The sequence below is a fragment of the Phyllostomus hastatus genome, unplaced genomic scaffold (genome assembly GCF_019186645.2).
Source record: "Phyllostomus hastatus isolate PE091 unplaced genomic scaffold, TTU_PhHast_1.1 phas_contig_86, whole genome shotgun sequence".
Taxonomy (NCBI): domain Eukaryota; kingdom Metazoa; phylum Chordata; class Mammalia; order Chiroptera; family Phyllostomidae; genus Phyllostomus; species Phyllostomus hastatus.
This window is the reverse complement of record NW_025333977.1, coordinates 13,282,501-13,305,213: the sequence shown is the minus strand read 5'-3', so window position 1 is coordinate 13,305,213 and position 22,713 is coordinate 13,282,501. Positions and strand designations below refer to the sequence as shown.

General features: G+C 35.9%; 1 protein-coding gene across 1 annotated transcript in view; it reads right to left on the bottom strand.

Moving 5' to 3' along the window:
* RSRC1 (arginine and serine rich coiled-coil 1) overlaps positions 1 to 22,713 on the bottom strand; it is a 332,002-nt gene that overhangs the window by 29,949 nt on the left and 279,340 nt on the right. The gene's annotated exons all lie outside the window — the stretch shown is intronic.

The following is a 22,713-nucleotide window of genomic DNA, read 5'->3' as shown; positions in this document are numbered from 1 at the left end:
TAGAGGAGAAATAAAGTATTAACTTAAAAAGTATCTGAGACAGAAGTCGTTTCTCCAGAACTTATTGGCAATGTCTTTACAGGGGAAATAAAAAAAGAAAGAAAGAAAGAAAGGAAAAATAATCTGGAGAACGTCCTGGGGCAGGACACACTCGGATCAGTTTCCCATTCCATCTGCAGTTATCCAGAGAGCACTATGCAACAAAAACAGCCTAGCAGAAGCTTTGGCCTGACTGGCTCAAAATTATCCAATTTCAGAATGAGAGTACTATTTGATTGAAAATACGTTATGGCTTTAAAAACTGTCTTAAGTCATTAGTTAACACTGTTAGAAAAGGCTTACATTAAAATGTATACAACTTAGAAGTTTAACAAAAAACTCAATTTTTCAAGATATGAAAAATTAGCTTCAACAAATGAAAATTGTACCCTTGTTTTCATATTCTACATAGAAGGCAAAACTTCTGGATAAAGGATATAAGAACGGTCTACTGAGTTGGTTCCAACTAGTACCACGAGATGTCAAAAGTACTAGAGGTATTTACCACTGTGTTCTGTGACCACACATGAAAATTACATTGAGTTACTTTCACATTTACTATTTTGGCACGACAATATTAAATTGTTACATGTCAAAATGGTTAACCAAGTCTAACTAAAAATTTGAGTTCAAGTCCACCTAGCAGTTAAAATTATAGAATTTTAACAAGGTCAATTATATTGAAACCCTTCACATTCTTCATTTGGAATCTAAAGAGCCACAGCTACTTAGGCAAACCTTCCCCATGTCCCCAAAATAAAAAAACCCTGGTGCTCCCATTATCTTGGGTAACTTTGAAACTGACTGAGTTGTCTGGCTGCAAGAGCCAGTTTAAGTTTCCATCTTTCCACAAATACGGTGCTTGATCTATACTCTGTACACCTACTTAATGTACATTAACACTTCTCAGTTTTATATCTGCCAAATTAAGACAAAACTGTCTTTAATGGGCAAAGTTTTCAGTGAAAGTGCTGCTATAGCTAGTATTTTATTTCTTTTAGAGTTCTTCTGGCCTATTTCCTAGTACACAACAGGAAATGAGATCTCTATTATATAAATCACATAACTGGGGAAAACCATGATAAAATTACCAGTTTCAGTTGACCTCAAAATAGGGCAGCAAAATATAATTGAAAAGCAAAACTTTTATGTAATCTAACGTACTGACCTCACTTAAGTATCAGAATAATTAATGATGTCTCTACTCCCTGCACAAATTATTAGAGAGGTTTGTCTTCAACCGCTAAAATTACACTTAGTGAATCTGCTTCATTAAATTAGTGCTTGATGCTGCTGTTAATCTTTGTCCCATTAAGTTATGAAAGCAATGCATTTAATAGCTGCACAAACATCACAATCTCAGCTGTACATGTACACGAACACTAATCAAGATCACTCAGCAGGTCAGCAGATTAAGATCGGAGTCGGTCTCCATCTCCTGCGCTCCAGGCTGAAATTTCCCTCGGCTCACCTACAGATCCATTACATGTGATCTCGACACTGTCCCATACCATAAGTCAATATATACATTATGTCTACTTTATCTAAATTAGATAGACGCAGCTGACAGCTCTACCATATTTGGTAATTCATTTTTAATTTTCTTCTAATAAAAATATTAAATACTACTACCGGGAATGACTACATAAATACACAAACAGAACAGCACTTTGTGTTACTACATACTGTTTCTATTTTCTGCACAAGGTGACCATTTTGCTTCATTTTGAATGCACAGAATAATTGGAAGAATTACACTAAAAATAATTTCAGTTTTTTATATTTATTTAAAAATTGTTAAGGTAATAAGGAAATAGATTTGCAATTAAAAACAAGCCACAGGACTTTTGGTTTCATTGTAACTAGTTCAGTTATAGTTACCCAATAAATCCTTTTACTATTTTTTCAGGACATAATGGATAATGTTGTTGGTTTTTCTGTGATAAGGCAACACTTTCATACAGTATTTAATATTTCCTAGTTCATAAACTCAACTACATTATTTTTCAGAAAGTTAATAAGATATCCATCCCTTTTCCTATTTACTATCAAATCATCCTAAATGTTTTAACCTATTAAAAATGATATTAAAAAGCTACAACAGTTTAATAGCAGAAGAAATATGTAATTTCTTTTTAAGGATGATTGGCATTTGATGCGAGATTAATAACTCAACCAACAACATTGCCCCATCATATCTTTTATATTATATACATTCACACTAAATTCTAAAATAAATTAATTTGACATATTTATTGATCTTTTACCGTGTTGTTTCTTCTATATTCTGTAAACTACTATGGCATAGCAAATCCACTACAGCTTTATTTTATATTGTTCTATACACCTTGCTAATTTGTCCCACATTCTTTTTCTCATAAAATGTCAATAAAGAAATTAAGCATACGTATACAAAGATCATAGCTAATGCCAGATGTTGAGAGAGTCTCTCGTGACGAGAGACTCCACACCAGGTGGTTGAGCTGGCCTAATGAAGCAACACATGCCCATGAGGGACACAAAGGGTGGACTTGGAGGGACCTGCTCTCATTTAGTTATTTATGAAAGTAGAGAGGAGGATTAGAAATCAAGGTAAAAATGAAATTAAATCCAAGGCTTCCCATTTATAAAGCAGAGTATTTTCTTGTTAAAGGTTTTAAAATTTGTCTTCAAAATTAAGGCTAAAGAAAAAATCTTTTATGTATATGTTTTATGTATATGTTTTATGTATATCGTGACATGATATTAAATATTTCTAACTCCTCTACTGAGTGGTAAACATGAAAATAAATAATTTTTCTTTAAGTGGATTAAAATACAAACATAATTTCTTAGGACTTAATATGTTTCTTATATCAAAGGACTTAAAAATGTGAGTTTGGGTTAGTAAATGGACTGGCCATAAAGCATGACCTTAGGCAATAAGTAATGAACCTGAGAGCATTTTAATATATTTTCTTATCACCAAGTGAAGCACTTTAAGTTATTACAGCTAGGCTGCATGACCTCATACAATTGAATCATGCCAGAGCCAAATAGGCTAATGTCTCTGATAGCAATTAGATAAAGGCAGGATGTTAACTTTTACTTCGAGAAGTGTTAAACAAAGAGACTCAACTCCTGGCTTAACTTGGTTAGAAATAAGTTACTCATTTAACAGTAAAGGTTGATGTGGGAATGGCCTCTTTCACCTGTCAAAAAGGAAATTAATTTTTAAAAAAAATATCAGGGAATTTTAGTTCTATAACAGACACTTTGCCAGAACTTCTGAAGTTTCTAATAATATCTTGATACTCTAGCATCTAAGCACCTCCTCTCTCATGTCTAAAATCTCCAGTATGTTCAGCATTGGTTGAGAAAAGTCCTCTTGTCGGTCATTATTACAGAGAATGGCTTATCTGAGCTGAACATGACAGGTCACAACAGAGGCATTAAATGATAAAACTGTACAATAAAATAATGTGATGCAGGTACTAATATCGCATTTCCTCAAATCTAAGATGCCACTGGTTGCAACACACAATTCTTTTATACATCAGTAAGGAAGAAAAAGCTGTCAAACTATGGCACCGTGCTTTCTTATCACTTAGATTTTTTTTTTACTTATTAGAAGAGCTCTTTCAGACTGAAAACAGATTTTTAAAAATTATGTTCTCTTAACACACAAGACAAAGAAAAACAAATTGCCTACGGTATTTCTAAAACTTCTTCACATTCAAAATCTTACAAGTTAGGCTCGTCGGTGTCTAGGTTTGTGCTCACAGTAACCTTTTCTGCCATCAGGACTGTTTGAGAGGCAGCCTTTCTTAAACGGGTGCTGCTCGCCGCTACCGTCCCTGGGATTTCCTGCCAAGTTTCCGATACCCATTCTTCAAGTTCTGTTTGCAAATTAAAAAAAAAAATCCAAGTCTGATTAAAAATTTTGGCACTTATAAAATCATACCACGGAATCAGTGACTGCTTAAAAAGTGAGATGCGGTTAACTACGAACACACGACTACGGGTTCATTCTTGCGGGAAATCACGGCTGTGACTGACTGGATCAACCGCTGGGAGCCGAGTTTCCAGGTGCTCGTCTGGGCATCGGTGCCGGCTGAAATTCAAAATCGGTGGAGGAACTTGAAGAAAGTGTATAGGTTCCTGGGTCGACTCCCTCAAAATGCTGAAATATATAAGGTGTTTGGAACATAAATATTTAAAAAACCACCCTCAGGTGATTCTGATGTATGCCAGGTTTGGGAAGCACTACATAGTTTAGACCATGTTGCTGTGGAAGGCAAGATCAAGGTCCAATCGCCGTGCGGGCTAGTTAGCTGCAACATAGTAAAATGAGCTCTGAAAATAAATTTAGAACATAAATTTCCAAGTTCCAGCTCTACTACTTATTAGTTGGATGACCTTGAGTAAGCCACTTAAGCTGTCGAATTTCCTTATTTACAAAACGAGAATATGTCATTCATAGGATTGTCGTGGGGCTGAAATGCGGTGACCTATGTTTAGGTACTAGCACTGGTAAAAACACTTGGTATAAACTTAAAAACTCTTCTCTCACCTCCCCCAGCCACCTACATGTTTACTCCAGGCTTGTTCATACTGACAGATTTGAAAAATGTAAGCAATTTCCTCAAGGCATTCCCCAATTCTCTCAGCTGCAAGTAATCTCCCCCCTTTTCACAGGCAGTCTACCTGTATTTCCTTACTGGGGCTTATTTCTACACTGTTAATACTTATTTATTCACATTATATATCCCTCCCCGCCAAAGGTTGAAAACTTTTTTAGAGCAAAAACTTTGACTAATTTCTCTTCAGAGCCCTCCCATTTAACACAGTGCGTGGAGCAGACACGGGTTTGCTAATGCAAGGATATGAATGACAGAGCAAGGCAGAGATCCCGTTGCCATACTGACCTCTCCCGCTAAACCGCCATGTACTGTATGAGGGCACTTACTGCTCAGTCAACACGGAAAGCCAGGTAAGGGGCATCACAATGCGACTTACCAGTCAGTCATTAGATCAGCTAACATTTCCTTAAAGACTGGCAGAGGGAAGGACAATTGAAGAGTAATATACAGGACGTGCATTTTCTCAGTCTGAAAATCTCTGTAAAGCTTCTGGGGAAGGGATGGGAATGTGGTACAGTACTGCTTAATATATGAGGAAATAGAATCAGCATGGCTGCTATATAGTAATGTAAGCATATTTGATGAAACAAAACTTAGTTTTTTCTTCGATGCTTGTAAACAAACCTTTAAGATCATCTAAGTTTAAGTACTCAGGGGGAATTTTATATACATGTGGACTACACATCAACCCAGGTAGAAAACTCTTTAATTAAAGTTAGAATTTTTTCTGTAATTAAACAAACTAAACCATAGTTGGCATACAATATTCAATATTATATTAGTTTCAGGTGTGCAATACAGTGGCTTGACGTTTACTCTGTATTTTTCATTGTTTTAGGGAAAAGCGTCTTTGAATAAAAACTTCATGTCAGTGAAAACCATGCCCATCTAATCCAGCCTACACTGGAAAATGATAAGCTCATGTGAATCTACCATATGACTAAAAATAACTCACAAATCTTTCTAAATATAACTGTGTGGTGGTAGAGTCATCAGTTGCAAAACAGAGCCAGATAGTTACTGTCAGATGTGAGAAAAAAATAAAAACCACAGAACTTCAGAGCTCAGACAATGATGAAGGGGAAAAGGGATCCTGAATGGAAAGTGCAATCTAATTCCAGCCACATGGGTTTTAATTCACAGGAAAAGGCTTGATTAGAGGCAGAACTCTGGTGTTATACACGGCTTGGGTGCTTAGTGAGAGAACAGATGCTATTAATGATCTAAATATATTCACATTATATCCTTGGTGGAATGTTTAAATAGATATATTAGAATCAGAATAAGCTGGCTTAGTGTATGCAATAAAATATTTGCTTTTGGCACCGTTGATTCAAATGGGATTTAAATGTTTATCTTTTTTGGAAATAAAAACATTTGAATATTTAAAATATGGAATCATTTCAGTTATCTGCTGGAAGTACAACCTCCAACTATGTTCACGTGGTGACTGATGACACCACCCAGTAGGCTCTTCAGTAAACAGGACACACGCAGTGGCCTGTGATCTTCACTTTCAGGTTACCGGAGAAAAACAGAGTTTTCCTGAACCATTTGATAAAGGTACAGCACCAGGGACTGCTAATGAATAAATACTGAGGAATCATCCAGAAAAATAATGAAACCAGCTGAAAAATGGGCTCTGCAGATTCAGGACCCAGTTCAATCTGTTCAACATTCTGCTCGAATGTTTCAAATACAGATCAAGAGAAACCACCACACATCTTCTATTTTATATTTTAGCAAACATATTTGTTTGTTCTAACTGGAAAAAACTCAAATGCTCCCATTTTATACAAGGATGACAGTAAATATCCAACCGAGTGGCCGGTGTGCGCCCCTGCCACACTGGGGTCTGAAGCCCCCCACAGTGACACCTGAGTGTTTGCCCATCCTCCTAGTGGTAACTAATAATGCAAAACTTCTGTAAAACAATACTACTCCGAAATAGTTATTAAAGCATTGTATAAATTGTTTGGAATCAGCATTGAGTTCTTTGATTCAGAAATTCCTACCTTGAAAAGCACAAAAATATACTGCTGCTGGAGAACTGCCTGAAGACATTAGAATGCATATATTTTTAAAACTAGTATACACAGCTTAATCATGATTTTCTTACATGACAGGTTATTTATTTTTACATTTTACAGACCAGCAAATCTTCAAAATGGTATATGTGGATTTCACTCTGTTTTGAACATCTTTTTATAGCATGGTTTATTTTCATTTAAAAATGATGGTGAAATTTCCTTAATAACCAATAACATCTTTCTTATTTGTACTCATTCTTTCTGCCCACGTGGGCCTCACTTCTAAGCTCATTCAAAATGATGTTTTCCAAGCCTGTGCCACATGACTTGTTCATATAAATGTAGCAAATTAAACTGTCTCCACATATATCCTATCACATTTGTAGCCCTGATTTCTCTCTTTAACACGTGGCCGAGACACCGTATTATCTGCCTGCAGAGGTTGACCTCAGGATATTAGATTCTGCCACATAGCTCTCTTGTACTAAACCGAGGGGAAACACTTAATCACCCCTGCCTTTTCAGGAAAAAATCAACTTTAAATTTGCCATGATGAAAAATCAATAAACCAGTAATTGCTTGGCTTATCATTGCGTGGAGGAACAAATTGGGAAGCGAAGCTTAGCGTCCACACAGATTTCAGTGAGACACATGGAGTTTCAGGATCACTAAGCTAGAAAAGGAAAAGGTCTCAGAGTGATAATTAAATCTACTCATGCTGATTTTCTGCCAAATTTATTTCCCAAGAGTATATAAAAATGTTTCACTGCTTACTAGTCAGGCATAACTAATCAAATCAATGTTACACAAACATATACAAGGAACAAAAATGCAAATTCAAGACTGTAGGCATCAGAATAATATATTCTTGAGAGTGAATATTAATGGAGAGTTACTTTTAAAATAAACTTACTTAAATTTGTCTTAAGATCTAAAGTGCATCTCTTTGCTGTGTAAATGCCCCATAATTTTTTTTATTTCATCAGCCAATACAATTATTTTAATTGCTTCATAACTTGCCAATTCAGAATTGGAAACGTTTTCAATTAAGTAGTAATATTTAAAAATAAATCTCAAACTATAAAACATTAAATATTTTTAATTACCAGAATGATCATTCTAGGTCATTTTACTTGACTTCTGTATGCTTTGCTGGTGCAAATACACACTATCATGTCTAAATTAGTCAATTATTTCCATATATTTTTACCACATTGAATGTGAACTACTAGACCTGTTTTCTAAGTTAGGCTTTACAAATAAACAAATCTATTGTCTCTACAATAAAATGAGAAATATACATCTTTCCTATAAGGAAAACACATACCAACTGACAATATTACTATACATGTTGAAGCGGTTTAAAAATCATTACTACTAATAGACCTAATTTAATGCAGCAAATTAGTACAGTTCCAATGGAAGTGAAAATGTAACTACACGCCAACATTCACATTAAGAGGAGGAAGGAAGACTAAGCTTTTTCTTTTTCTTTTGTTAAAAAATGATTTTATGTGTGTCCTTCAACTGGCTACTGGGACTATGATAATTAAAACATTTAAAACAGCGCAAGCCCCCCAGTCTCTAATCTGAGCTCAGGTCAGCTGTCTGTAGATTCCAATTTGTCCTCCATTTGTATTCATGACAAGAAAATACTGAATATTTAACAGCAAACCAGCAGGAGGGGGACCGTGGGCTTGGAGGTTAAATAATTTGATTTCTGTGCAGATTACATGGAACATCCAACATCTAATCTCACACCTGATTTGCCAATACAATCACAATAAAAATAATGTAGGGAAACTATAGCTATAAAGTAGAGAACAAAAACTTTATTCCAATGGGCTGAGAAACAATTTTATTTAAGGCGTTACATTTGTTTACTGTATTTCTAAGGTCTAACTTTTCAATAATAAAGGTGAAAATTCCTTTACAGAGCATGGTAATTCAGGAGAAAGGTGTAATTTCTACCGTCTTTAGTGGATACTGTGGGTTCCATCCATTCTAGCTTATTAAAAAGCAGTGAGATTTGCTAACAAAACACAGGGATGTGAAGGGAGGGGACTTTAAGAAGTTTTCTAGTCCATTCTCCTGCCTTTAGGCAAGACTAAGTGAAACAGAAGCTTTGTTTTGATCTAAGATAACTTCCATTTGTTGAAAAATCCAAGAGCTGTTTTAGAAGAACTGACTGTTTCTTAATGTTAGATAAGAGAATAATTAAATGGAAAACTGGAAGTTGAAAAACTCAAATTCTTTGTAACATCGTAGATTTGACTATAAAGTTTACATTAAAAATTGAATTAAAATATTTGCTTAAGGTTTATGTTACACAGGTAAAACAAAGATTATTAGGCTTATTAATTACATGAAAATATGCAGAAATGCAAATACATTTTGATTTTATAGTTTTCAATCTTTTGTTTTGATTTATTTTTTTGGATAAGATCCTCAGCACCTATTTCAACCTATTTGTTTCTCCTACTATGGGTAGAAGCTTTCTCTTCATAAATGTAAAGTTTATCACACTAATTTGTAATCATTATTAAAAAAGAATTTCTTTCAATAAAACTGAGGACAAAAACAAAGGCAAACACAGTCAGACCACCATAAATAGGAAATGCAACACTAACAGTATTTTATTAAGCTGAGTTTCTAGATTGATAAGATCCAATGTCACATGTTTAAAATGAACTCTTTACTCTCTGAGTTTTTAGAATTCTTTGGGGAGTTATCATTTTTAATTATTACACTAATTGCCCTATTCTGGGTGCTGGGTATACCCAAAGTCAACACACTAGCATGGTCTCTGCTCCCTTGCAACTCACATTCCAGGATGCAATTATTATTATTATTATTATGGGAATTTATCCAATTGTAAAATGGAAAGAGTATATATAAAAAGAAAAACAGGACCCTCTCTGTATTTTCAAGAAGCTTTCAACATTTGCTTGTATACAAATTCACATTCAAAATAATTTCAATTAGTTTTTTATTGCTTTTGCTTGATTCCTGTCTTTCTTTAGTTTGTGACATAGTTTTGTGGGCTGCTTTGCTTTGCCTCTCTGAAGGACTGGAAGCTTCAATGTAGCTGACATGGTAACAGAAAAAACCCACAAAACTACAATGGTATTGACCAATCTGAATTCCAAACCCATGGGCTTCCCCAATCATTATAGGTAGTTTCTGCATATTTGTGTAAACAATATAACCATTCGTGACTCCAGTTCCCGAAGTATAAGATGGGAGAGGTGGGCCAGAAAATCATTAAAGTTTATTATTCAATGAGCAAGTTTTAATGAGTGCCTGTGAGTTGCCTTTTCATGTCTCGCTATGTGAACAAAGCACTACAGGGTGAGCTGCATGCACAGAGCAGAAACACCAGTTCTAGCCTGATGGGTGTGAGGAAGTGGTGGGAACCATAAGACAGCTTTATCTGACACCTAGCGTTACTTAGACATATGTTCAACAAAAAGCAATCTATGATGATCAAGGAAATTGTGAAAACTTTCTCTGGGGCTGAGTAAGAGGACAACAGAAATGACAATGCTTCCTAATAGCCCACAAACCGGCCTCCAAGAATGAAGTTCAAATGCGTAAAGTGGCTTTCTGTTTCAAGGGCTCAGAACTGTCTTTCCTTCTAAATTTTTTTATATGCAAACATTAATTTTGTTGAATTAATTCAAATTAGCAGTTTCAAGGGTCTCTAATTTCATTTCCTCAGAGGTTCACTAAGCTCCTGTCTAAATTCACTGATCACTGAGCTGTGATAATGAGCTCTGGATTATGCAGATCACTGCACTCCTGGACAGTCACTGCATGATGTGAACTGATCCATGTTTAAAAGCACATTGATATGGTTCTTTAATCAGTCACGGACTTTAAATATCATCTAAGAATGTTTTAAAAAGTGCACAAAAATTTTGTTTTATTTTCCAGTGGAAGTGGAATTAAGATGGTATTCTTCCAAAACAAAAACAAAAAACCAATTCACATGCATTTACAGTTTTTGTGATAGTCACATTGCAAGGTAAAATAGTTCAAAGACTGATTATTGTAAAATGCATGCATTTCATATGGTTTTAGTGCACTTCAATTATGATAAAATGTTAGTTACTGATAAGCAGGCTACGGTGTTTATAATTTGCCTAATTTCCATCTAAGAGACTAATATAAAAATTAGGGGAAAAAAACCCAATTTTCCCAGTCACAGGACTCTCAACTCAAATGCATACATTTTTTCCTCCAAATTCCTCCATAGGTATTTCAGTAATAAAAGGAAGGTATTTTATCTTTTATACTTTAAATACATTAAATTCTAAAGTAAATGACCAGGCTAATTAAGGGCTAAATTAATCTAGAAAGAATAAAAGACCTTTAAAATGTACAAATGATTATCTCAGCTTTAGGGCTTTTTATTCTTTTAAAATAAATCCAAAATAAATATTTATTTATGATATATCTCTTACCTTCCAAAGTGATTGATTCCAAAGCTTCTAAATTAACATAGATTTCTTTACATTGTAGCTAGAATTTTATTTTATCCAGATATACTAACAGATGAACAACTTTAATTTTTAGGGAAAAAAATCTCATTTCTTATCTTTTCTTCCCATATAGTTTTGTATGCTAGGGGTATTCTGCCCAGTTCCAAAGGTGAACAGTAAGCAAATATACGTGAAAGATGAACCTGAACCTGCTAAATAATTACCCTTAACTTGTGCTAAGAAAAACATTGAAAGCTCAAAAGCAAGAGCCATAATTTTAAAAATGAAGAGAAAATGGGGGGGTAATCAGGATTTCTAGGATAGCATTTGAGACCTATTGGCTCAAATATCTGTTAGTAACAAGGCCAATGTTAAGAGTAGGATGGATCAGTTTAAGTCATTTTACAGTGATATCACCCACCTAAGTGCCCTAACAAGTCTGTGTGGTTTATCACAAAATATCACAGTAAAAGGCTTATCAGTTCAGCAGAAAGACATCATTAATGGGAAAATATTGTCAGCAAACATGAGAAGTGACTATTCTTAGTAAGGTACTATGCAAGCTTGAGATTACAAAAAAGTGTGAATCACATGGTTTCTATATGTAAAGTTCTGTAATTCTGTACAGGAGACAGATTTAAAATAATGTGACTGATTTTAAAAAGCAAACCAGTACACATAAGTGTTTTCCTTCAAACATCACTTATTTAAATGATATGGAGATTGCTTTATTTTGTTAAGACTTTATTTTTAGAAAGAGGGGGAGAGGGGAAAGAGTGGGAGAGAAACATCAATTATGTGGCTGCCCCTCATGCAGCTGCACTGGGGACCCAGGCATGTGCCCTGACTGGGAATCGAACCGATGACCCTTCAGTTCATAGGCTGGCACTCAAGCCACTGAGTCACACCAGCCAGGGCTGGACATTGCTTTAATACTTCGATTTTCATAGCCTACCTTACAACCACAATAAGATTTTCACAGCTTAGTTAACAATCTTTTGAATAATCTAAATGTCAAACACTCAATCCTTGGAGGCTGGATTTTATCTCTGTCAGTACTATTAGACATTTGGAGTTATATCTGGTGAACAAAGTGGGACATCAAACTTGGTTAAAGTGTTTTCAGTAAGGCAAAACCAAAATCAAAATTGGGTGATGCTATAAGGTCACAAGACTTAGTGCACTGTATGTCTTAAAAACTGATTTCACTGGAGGAGACAATAACTTTCAGGCATTAAAGCCAATCTCATTTTTAAGAGACGTAACATACCACCTCATATTATTATTAGCTACAAAACCGAGTGGTTGAGAGCAGCGGTTCAAAAATGTCCATCTAAGGCTTGGTGTTGGTTGGCTGGTTAGTTAACGCCCGCTGGGTCTGTCCTGATCCGTTCAGTCTGCGGTGAGGCCTGGGAATCTATATTTAAAAGGCTCTTAAAGATATTCTGATGGCTGTGCCCACAAAGCAATTACTTCTATTATTTGTCTGATACTATCTCATTAATCCAATGGATGTATAAAATTAATTATAATTAGTAATTCCAAAAATAAGGACACTCATGAAAATTAGTCCACAGTGATAAAATGCCATATGATGCCGATTACCTTCCATAAATTTGTTTTCTCTTTATTAATATGTTTCTTCTGCTTAGTTTTTCCCTTTTATCTTTTAGTCAACAACCTTCTACATATTAAATAATGAAAACAATAGTATTCTCCATTTTCAATCTCTTTCCCTAGATATAGTTCTTTTAGAAAATAACTGCTGGGGACTTCATATATTAAAATTGAAAAGAATTTCTAGGATAAAACAGACCAGATTTCTGATTCATAATCATTTCTTCTAACTAGCTTTTCTTTACTTCACTTCAGAAACTTACCCAGGTTTTAAAATTATATTATATTATGATATTACAGTTGTCCCAGTGTTCTCCCCTTTGCCCCTTCCACCCAGTTCCCCCCATCCCCTCAGGCAATCCCCCCACCATTGTTCATGTCCATGGGTCGTGCATATGAGTTCTTTGGCTGCTCCATTTCCTATATTGTACTTTACATCCCCATGGCTATTCTGTAACTAATTATTTGTACTTCTTTTTTAAAAATATATTTTATTGATTATGCTATTATAGTTGTCCCATTTTCCCTTCACTCTCCTCCACTCTGCACACCCCCTCCCACCCACATTCCCCCCTTTAGTTCATGTCCGTGTGTCATACTTTTAAGTTCTTTAGCTTCTACATTTCCCATACTATTCTTACCCTCCCCCCCCTGTCTATTTTTTACCTACTGTCTATGGTACTTATTCTCTGTACCTTTTCCCCCTCTCTCCTCCCACTCCCCTGTTGCTAACCTTCCATGTCATCTCCATTTCTGTGGTTCTGTTCCTGTTCTAGTTGTTCGTTTAGTTTGTGTTTGTTTTAGGTGTCGTTGTCAATAATTGTGAGTTTGCTGTCATTTTACTATACCTGTTTTTTATCTGTTTTTCTCTTAGATAAGTCCCTTTAACTTTTCATATAATAAGGGCTTGGTGATGATGAACTCCTTTAACTTGGCCTTATCTGAGAAGCACTTTATCTGCCCTTCCATTCTGAACGAAAACTTTGCTGGATAGAGCAGTCTTGGATGTAGATCCTCGCCTTTCTTGACTTAGAATACTTCTTTCCAGCCCCTTCTTGTCTGTAAGGTCTCTTTTGAGAAATCAGCTAACAGTCTGATGGGAACTCCTTTGTAGGTAACTGTCTCCTTGTCTCTTGCTGCTTCTAGGATTCTCTCCTTCATTTTAATTGTGGGTAATGTAATTATGATGTGCCTTGGTGTGTTCCTCCTTGGGTCCAACTTCTTTGGGACTCTCTGAGCTTCCTGGACTTCCAGGAAGTCCATTTCCTTTGCCAGAATGGGGAAGTTCTCCTTTATTATTTGTTCAAATAACTTTTCCACTTGTTGCTTTTCCTCTTCTCCTTCTGGTACCCCTATAATTCAGATATGGGAATGTTTCAAGTTGTCCTGGAGGTTTCTAAGCCTCTCCTCATTGTTTTGAATTCATGTTTCTTCATTCTTTTCTGATTGGATGTTTCTTTCTTCCTTCTGGTCCACTCCACTGATTTGAGTCCCAGTTTCCTTCCCATCACTGTTGGTTCCCTGTACGTTTTCCTTTATTTCACTTAGGATAGCCTTCATTTTTTCATCTAATTTGCGACCAAATTCAACCAATTCTATGAACATTCTGATAACCAGTGCTTTGAACTGTGAATCTGATAGGTTGGTGATCTCTTAATCGCTTAATTGTATTTTTTTCTAGAGCTTTGATCTGTTCTTTTGTTTGGGCCATTTATTTTGTCTTGATGAGCCTGTTATGTAGTAAGGGGCGGAGCCTTAGGTGTTCACCAAGCTGGGGCAACCCAGCTGCTGGGTTGTGACACTGTATGTGGGGGCGGGGTCCGAGAGGGAACAATGGCGGTTGTTCCACTCTCTGCTGGATTTCAGCCGCTTTGCCCAAGCAAACTGAGCCCTTCTGGTACTGATTCCCAGGTGGGTGGGTTTGTGTATGTGCTGGGACCCTGTGGGTCTCTCCTGCGAACTCTCCTGTGAGACTGGGAGTCTCTCCCACCACCTCAACTCTCACAGGTGTTTTCAGTTGGTGTTTTGAGGCTTTATTTCCCTGCCCTGGGGCGCGCAGTCGTCTCCCTCCGCGGTTTCGCCTGGTTTGTCTGTGTGCAAATGTGGGACCCCTGGTCCGCCAGGCACCTTGTGCGCCACGTCCCTGCAGAATCTGCTGCCTCGCTGGGTCCACCCGCTGATGCCTTGTGTGCCCCTGTCAGCCACTGCTTTGCCGTGACCCTTTTCCACCCAGCTGCCCATCTCCGCCCCTCCTACCAGTCTGGATGAATGTGTCTACTTTAACTCCTTGGTTGTTGGACTTCCATACAGTCAATTTCCTGTCAGTTCTGGTTGTTTTTTGTTTCTAAATTGGTGTTGTCCTTATTTTGGCTGTGAGAGGAGGCACAGTGTGTCTACCTACACCTCCATCTTGGCAGGAAGTCCTAGAAATTTACTGAGGTTTTGACCTTATTAGTTTAAGCTACTACTGGAGAAAGAAAACTGGTGGAAAGGGGTGAGGAAATTATAAAAGTGATATCCTACCTCTGTAGATACACACGACTGTCCTTACAGTAAAAAAAGAACTCTCAATAGGTAACACGTGGCTCTTTACAGATACACAAATTGAATAACAAAGCAAGTAGCTTGATAACTTAAGGCAGGGGTGAAGACAAAGTAGTCAGAATTGGTTTTTGTATGATGTTTAAGACAGTTTCAATTTCATTATGTCAGAAAGTTTAATTTTTCTCATTTTAGCAAATTAAACTCTTTCCTTGCTCTCTGCCATCTCTACAAGAGAAATTACTACTGTTTTGTTTTTTATAAGTTCATAGACATGGGATAGAATTTGGCAATTATGTAAAATAATTCTGACACATTCTGGAGAAACTGCTAATGTTTTTAACTTGCCAAAGGGTTTAGAGTGGTAACATGCTATGTAATACAAATTTACAAATGTTAGTTGGCAAGTGATTGTAACTACATATTTACATTTTTGCATCTCTTATTTTGAAGAATGATCAAACACACACAACACTACACAATTCGAATTTTAAGAATATTGATTTACAAGAGTGGTATTTACCAGGGAAAGGAGGAAACCAAGAATGCATTACTTTGAAAGGTATACATATTCTTCCTTCAAAACTCTGCTCAACATCACATTATTACAGACCTTTCCTGAATACACTATATAAAAAACATCCTTCCCCCAAACCGACACCATGTCTTATTGTTCTCCCTACCAGTTATCATCTTTTCTTATATTATATATTTGCCTATTTGCTTATTATATAACTCTTCCCACTAAAATGTGCTCTATGGTTTGTTTTCTCCTGTGGCCCAGGACTGGAATAGTATACTTGTTGAGTAAGAAATGATTCACAATTGTAATAAATACCAATGAAAAGACAGTATGAGGTGCTAGAAGAGAGTATCATAAGAAGACTTGATTAAATTGAGAGGTAAGGACGTAGTTACTCTGAAGATACAACATTTAGGATGACACCTTAAGTATTGGGATGTATTAGCCAGGCAAAGAAGAGGGAGAACTTTCCAGTTTTCCAGGTATAGAGAATTGTACCAGCGAAGAGCCTAAATGAGGAGTTCCCTCTTTTTGGTTGCTTTGTTTTGAACAAGGGAAGAGGCCAACTGAAGCTCAGTGTACATTCCCTGTACAGTGTATTTTACATTCCCTGCCCCTGCCTCTGGCTTGATTTCTTTTTTTTTCCCTTTTTTAAAAAACTTTTCTTAATGATTTTATTTATTTACTTTTTAGAGAGGGAAGGGAGGGAGAAAGAGAGAGAGAAAAAAACATCAATGTACAGCTGCTGGGGGCCATGGCCTACAACCCAGGCATGTGCCCTAACTGGGAATCGAACTTGCGACACTTTGGTTCCCAGCCCGCGCTCAATCCACTGAGCTACGCCAGCCAAGGCCTCTGGCTTGATTTCTGGACATTTGCTTCTATAGACATTTCATATAAATGGAACTATGTAATATATAGTCTTTTGTGTTTAGCTTCTCTAACCTAGCACAACGTTTTTTAGTCTCGTTCACGTTGTAACATGTAACATGCATCAGTATTTATTCTTTCTTATTGTTGAACAGTATTCTATTAGATGGATATACCACATCTTGTTGATGGGTAGTTTTGTTTCTACTTCTTGGCTATTGTGAATAATGCTTTTGAATAGGATCTACTCTATTTGTTGTTTTAAGATTTTCTTTTCATATTTGGTTTGTATAATTTCTATTGTAATGCTCTCAGGTGCAATTTTCTTTGTATCTTGACAGGAATTTGTAGTGTTTCATTAGTTTGTAGCTTGATGTCTTTCCAAAGTTTTGGAAACTATTCAGATGTTTCCTGTCAAATACTGCTTATCCTAAATCTCTGCCTTTTCTGGGACTACAATTATATTCATTGTAAAACTTTCATCATATCCCTTATGTCTCTTAAGCCCCTTCCAGTATTTTCTGTGCTGTTGTTTTCCAGTGCTTCATGTAAGATGTTCTCTTCAAGTCTGTCTAGCACTCCTCTAATTTTTTTCTGTTCTGCTTAGCTGAAACTTAAGCTCTCATTAAGTTCTTGATTTCAATTAATGTATTTTTCAGTACTTCCAATCCTTTCTTTTGATTTTTTAATGGTTTCCAATTCTCACCTGAAATTGTCTTTTATTTCCATGAACAAGTTAAGCACAGTGATGTTAAAATCCATGTCTAACGACATTATTTTGATCCTCTGTGTATCTATTCCTACTGACTGTTGTTTCTCTTGTTCTCTTGTTTTTCATGATTTTTCATCTTGTTTTCGCCTTGTTTTCTGATATGCCTGGTTATTTTTAATAGATGTCATATAAAAACAACTGTAAAGATAATCTGACACTTAAGATAATGCTACCTTCTTTCATAAAGAATTTATATCTGCTCTGGTAATTGACTAGGGGCACTAGCAATCTTGAGTCATCTTAATTCAATTACAAATTGAGATTCAAAGCTGGGCTCCAGTCCCTATGGGGGTCTATTTCTCGTTCACCCTTACTGTTAGGGAGTAATCTGTTCAGAGTCCCCACCCAAAGCCTGGTGGTGTTATCAAAGTCTTCCCTTCCTTGAATGGCCTGGAACTCTGGATTTTTTTTTTTGCCATACCTCCAGGAGTCTCTCAAATAGTCTGCCCAGATTCCTAACCTTTCCGTGACCTCTTCAAGAACGGCAGACAGATGCCACCACTGGAATTCTCTTCAAGGGAAAACGGACTCCAAATATTGAACTCAACCTTCTTTTCTGCAACTGGGACCCATACTTCTCCACTGCCTTAGTAACTCTCTGATGCCTTCAGACACACATTTTACTATTTTGGCCAGTGTTTCTATCTGTTCTGAGAAGGAAAGTGAGTTCAAATAAGCTAGTCCCACCACATTATCTTCTTCCCGCAAGTGATACATGGTCTTCTCTTTCCTACTGTGATTTTCCGTTTTACCTATGAATCACTGACGAGTGCTAGTTAAAGTATTTTTAAAATAAATAATAAAAGAACAATCACTAATATTTTATAAAGTCTATAAAATGGTTTCAAATCTACTATAGCACTATAAAAAGAATTCTTTGGTTTGTTAAAAAGTTAGTTAAAATGAACTAGTACACATGTACTGGAAGTTTCAAAATTGAGGAATAAATAATATATAAATGATATGATACATAAAACTATATGAAAGAAAGGTTAAAACTATTTAAAAATCAAGTTCTTGCAGACTTGGAATCAAGGGGACTCTAAAAGACAAGTCACTGCTGAGGGAAATAAGACAGATGGCTAAGCTAAATAACTGCTGCTGAGTGATGTTTGGCTGAATAAGAACTTGAGGAAAAAATATGGACTACAGCAATGGATTCAAAGTAAGCAGATCAATTTACTTAAAGGAAACAGCTCTCCAACATTAAAGTTAGTGTTAAAACACTATTCAGGTATTTTTTAAAATACCACATTATGAAAGATGTAGGACTGTTAAATCTCATACACGGGAACACAAATTTCCTTAAGGGATATTTTACGTCTTGGAACAGAACTACCTGATACAATATGACAAAGAGGGAAGCGAGGTAAATTTTCAAATATTTAAACCTAACAAGGAAACAGTATTGCAATGGGCAGCCACTTCAGGACAAGACATAAAAGGACAATCTTACTTCTGTCTGACCTACTTATGTCAACTTGCCAACTGAACAAACAGTGACTGCAGAACGACAACTCTGCACCTACCAACTGCACACCAGCTTTCTTGATAAAGGGTCTGCAGGAGCAATAAGGGATACTTCAGAACCCCAAACATTCACCTTCTTCTCCGGTCTCAGGCAGGGAACTAAAGGGAGGAAGCAAAGGGACTGTAACAGTTCTCCCCTGAGTGTAGCTAAGACTTGGTGCCAAGTGTGCGTTCGTAAGCACTAGGAGAGCCAGGGCCTTGGAGAAAGGGACCTAAGAAACCAGATACTTAGGGCTGGCTCTGGTCCAGGCTCTGAAGGCTGGTGTGGATTTGACAAGAGGATATCTTACATAGACAAACCAGTCACTAGGGAGAAAAAAAAGATAGGGATTGTGAAAAAAGGACATGGACACTTTGAAAAATGTGCTCCTGATGGGGGTACCTCACCTGTTGGGTGTCTCAGAAACCCAAGTGGTGCAGCCTAATACGTGTACAGATCTGAGGCCGTGAAAAATAAGGTAAACAAATGCTTTAGAGCTAGAGGGCAAGATCCAGAGAAGAAGGCAAAGGAGAGAGGAAGACTGAACTGAATCATATCTATTTGAACCCTGATTGTAAGGGTTGTGACCCGTGTAGACTGTTTAGAGAGGGAGAGTGCATACTGGAGTCATACTGCCTGGTTTGGGTACTGGCTTCACCTACTAGTCATACAGCAAGTTATCAAGCACTCCGTGCCTTAGTTTCCTACCCTCCCTACAGTACAGAGATAACAACAGCACAAACCTCGGAGAGCTCATGAGGATTAAGAGAGTTAAAATATGTGAAGTACTTAGAACATTGCTTGGCACCTGTTTCTTCTTTCAGCTCCTAGTACTTCTACCCTCACCTTCCCCAAAAGATTAACAACAACAAAAAAGATAAAATTAAGGCTACTTTATTTTACCTCCTGTCAATCAGATGTGGCAAAAGGTCTGATGAATTTTAACTTAAATAAATGAGACTTGTACCACCTCATATTATGTTCATATTATCACTGTCCACCATGTCCATGAATAATTTACAATTGGTTGCCTAACACTTTTGGAAACAAAAATATTTGAAGTAGAAAACTAACAGATGGGTAGAGCTATTTTGAATAAACACAAGGGGAGAAAGAATTAAAAAGCTACTATACTTACGCCACAAATAAGAAATTCATATTAGAAGTCAAAATGCAAAGAAAGACTGTTATCCTCATAACTGGATTTAAAACATAAATAGAACCCTTAAATGCATAAAATATTAAATATAAAAAATAAAATCAGAAAACCTAAGCAGTTATGTTCAAGCATTCAATGATATAAAAATAAATCAAAAGGACAAAAATGGAAATGACTGTTAATTCTATACAGTCTAAACATTTTCCAATACATATAGAGAAAAAGTGCAAGTAGAAGTCAACCATTTAGTAGGTCAAAGAACAGGAAAGAATGCAGAATAGATAGATTTAATGCTATTCATTTTTCCTAAAATATAATCTAGAATTAGAAAATGTTTAGTTTTAAAGAAGAAAGCTGTACACTTAAAATATTCAGTTGACTTTTAAATAACGTGGCCTTTACATAATACAACTGAAGTGGAAAGAGTTAGAGACTAAACAGTTGGAGAAAAAGGGCCCGCACTACTGCACTAGTGATACTCAAGCTACAAGCTACTTAGCTGTGTAAAGGCCATGAAGAGCACTGAATGGGGACCCACTGTTTAAAAGGTAGAAGGCAAAGTAGTTACCCTGGACAAGTTTTGGTGAGTAACCTGACTTTTGCCTGGATACAATACTTGCAAAAATAATTATGATATTGGTTTAAGAACACTCAAAGGAAAGGACTGCATAATAGAACGTATTTGCAAGGCCCAGATCTTGCTATGCTAACACAGCAGCTCTACTGAGATAACAGAGTGGATAAAGGGCGCTGAGCAGATAACATCTATCTACATTTTAACAGTGCTTTCAACTCTCTGCTGCATATCAGCGTGCTGAGAAATTAAGAGATGAACTGTATTAATGATCTGATAGAGTTAATTACTAGTGGCTTCTAGATTGGGAATAAAAGATTATTATTTTTTCAGATGCAGAAGAAAATACACATACAGATGTACCTCACGTTTCAATTGCAGCTAGATTAATTACATAAAGCAAAATAAATATAGCTTGTATATTAATCATTTTCAGAAAGGTTAATTTAATAGCATTCAAGTCTCCAGGCAACCCATAAGAAAAAAATTTTAGAAGCAAACAACAACAAATATAGCTAGTGTTTTATTTTTATGTTTTCCTACAATGAAAACTATTAAATAAAACACATGTTTTATCTTTTAATATTTGTGTCATTAGATTATTTTACCAGCAGAATTTTCCTTAAACATTTGTGGTAACAATTCTCTTTTCTTTCTTTCTTTTTTCTTTTTTTGGATGCACAAAAGATTCTGAGCTCAGGTAAAGACTTGATAAATCCATACTAGCAAATGTTGTAGTTACTTTGCAATTCCTTGGTTTTTCAATGGCTGTACTTGTTTTGAGAAATAGAGTAATTGGTGAGGTCCTGTCTTAGAAAAGGGTTACACTCTCAATTAGGTTATTTGGAATCAACTGCAAGGTAAGACAATTTACTTAAGCATGGGTTTGAAGGAATGAAGGGTAAACTGGTCATTCATTCATGCAATAATCAAGAAACTAAGTATCTACTATATGCTAGGCATTGTGGATACTAAACCTATGTAATCCTAGGTAGGATGACAGCCTTATAAACATGCTAATTAAAACAGCTGTGATTGGAGGGATGTGCTTTTCCAACAACTCACAGGTATTGAAATACAAAAGGTTACTGTAAATCACAGACTAAGTACAAGGTCAGTATGACTTAGTGAAAGTATAAATGAAAGAATACTTTCAAAAGAATTACAATATAACATTAAAGTATTGACAGTTACTTAACTTCTTAACAAAATATCATTTTAAAGGTATTTAGAACCAATTAAATAAAAAAGAGACTATTAGAAATATCAATTGTCACCATGTAAATGAGGGATTCTGAAGTGTTCATACAGTTTCTTTCACTAGTGCATGCATTCATATCATATACTTTTCAAAATAATAAAGCACATAGAAATTTTAATATCTGTAGTTATTTCAGTGCCATCCTTTTTCAACTGATTAGGACTCCAATTAAGATTTGAATTAATGGGATTAGACTAATAACTACTGCAAGATATATTCATTGTGTCGGTTGGTAATAAGTACCACACTTGTAATTTACAATACCACAGTTCTTTTTATAAGGGCTATTATGTTATTAATTAGTTACATTGGTCAGAATACCACATAACATGGGAGCACTCAAATGTTATAATTTTCTTAGATTATTTTGCATCTGGTATTGTATCTATTTGTACTATGGGTGACCATAAGCATAACTGAAATCAGATACTTGCTTCCACTCACAATGCCAAAATGTGCACTCAGAAAGCCAAAAGAAGAGACTTCTACTTAGGATTTTTGCCTTTGGAATTCACTTGTTTTCTACATTTACCATAAAGTAAGGACTTATGGGGGTCAAATAAGGTAAGAACACTATACATTTTTATCTATAAATTAGTTCACATTTAGTTTGAATATACTCATTTATAGGGTTCTTCACTGAAATCGCCACAGGGTTTTTTTTTCTCTTTCTCTTTTTAATTTGCTCTGGGGGCATGGCTCTCACAGAAT